The sequence below is a fragment of the Oratosquilla oratoria genome, chromosome 3 (genome assembly GCF_046742065.1).
Source record: "Oratosquilla oratoria isolate Oo_2021 chromosome 3, ASM4674206v1, whole genome shotgun sequence".
Classification (NCBI taxonomy): domain Eukaryota; kingdom Metazoa; phylum Arthropoda; class Malacostraca; order Stomatopoda; family Squillidae; genus Oratosquilla; species Oratosquilla oratoria.
In genome coordinates this window covers 5,238,143-5,239,637 of record NC_134779.1, presented here as the reverse complement: position 1 = coordinate 5,239,637, position 1,495 = coordinate 5,238,143, and positions in this window count along the sequence as shown.

The window sequence follows — 1,495 nt, the reverse complement described above, 5'->3', positions numbered from 1 at the left end:
ATAGTATTCTAGGACTGATCGCGCGATCTTTTGACTTCAAAAGTCCATCATTCAAGCTATATAAATCGTTAGTTCGTCCACATTTGGAATATGCTGTTTCCGTATGGTCACCGAATCCTTTTAAAGACATTGAGGGATTAGAAAAAGTACAACGGCGAGCCACAAAACTGGTTCCAAATATCAAAAGTAAATCATACAAAACTTAACTAAAACATATAAATCTGTTTTCCTTAAAAAACTCAGAGGTGACTTGATACAAATTTTTGAGATTCTAAAGGGAATTGACAACATCAAAAGTGACAAAAATTTTCACTCTAAATGAGAATCCGACAAGAAACAATGGACTCAAACTGTCTGGAAATAGATTTAATTTGGAAGTGGTTAGAAACAACTTCGCCAACCGTGTAGTTAATGGATGGAATGAACTTCCTGCATAGGCAGTGCAATGCAGTTCAGTTCGAAGCTTTAAGAATCATTTCGATAAACACATAAGCAAGATGCTGTAATAACTATTATTTATTTCTTATTATTTGTTTATTTTTTATCATTTGTCTGTTTGTTTATTATTATTTGCTTGATTCTTATTTATTATTAGTTATATGTGAATTTATCATTATTTACTATTTACCTGTTTGTTTATTATTCAACTATACCTATGTATTTTATTTATTATTTCGATAAACACATATGCAAGATGCTGTAATAACTATAATTTATTTCTTATTATTTGTTTATTTTTTGTTATCATTTGTCTGTTTGTTTATTATTATTTGCTTGATTCTCATTTATTATTAGTTATATGTGAATTTATCATTATTTACTATTTACCTGTTTGTTTATTATTCAACTATACCTATGTATTTTGTTTATTATTTACACTATTATAATTCCTATTTATTCATTTATCTATTTATAATTATTATATTTTTTTCGCATCCGACCTAGATATGGACCAAAAGGTCTCCTGTTGGCATGCTCCGTCTTTGTAATATATATATATATATATATATATATATATATAAATAAATATATATATATATATATATATATATATATATATATATACATATACATATACTACAGGTGAAAAATGTAACCACACATTTGTCAATCACATGAAAACCACTGTTGGAGTAAAAAAGACTGGAGACGGGGAATCTATATATTTTGATTGCAAGCTGCAACCCTCTTCAGTAGAGGATTGCAGCTTACAATCGAAATATATAGATTCCCTGTATCCAGTCTTTTTCACTTCAACAGTGGTTTTCACGTGGTATACATATACATATACATATACATATACATATACATATATACATATTAGTAAAGTGGGGGAGCAGGTTCTCAGTAATACACGTGGAGTTAAAAACGACAGCATTGTTGTAGTTGTTCAGTTTTTTCTTCGTATTCTATATTTTCCTGATAAGAGATTTTCCATTAACTGGGTGAATTGAAACTAGGTCTCTATATTCTTCCATTTGTTCTTATTTGACAT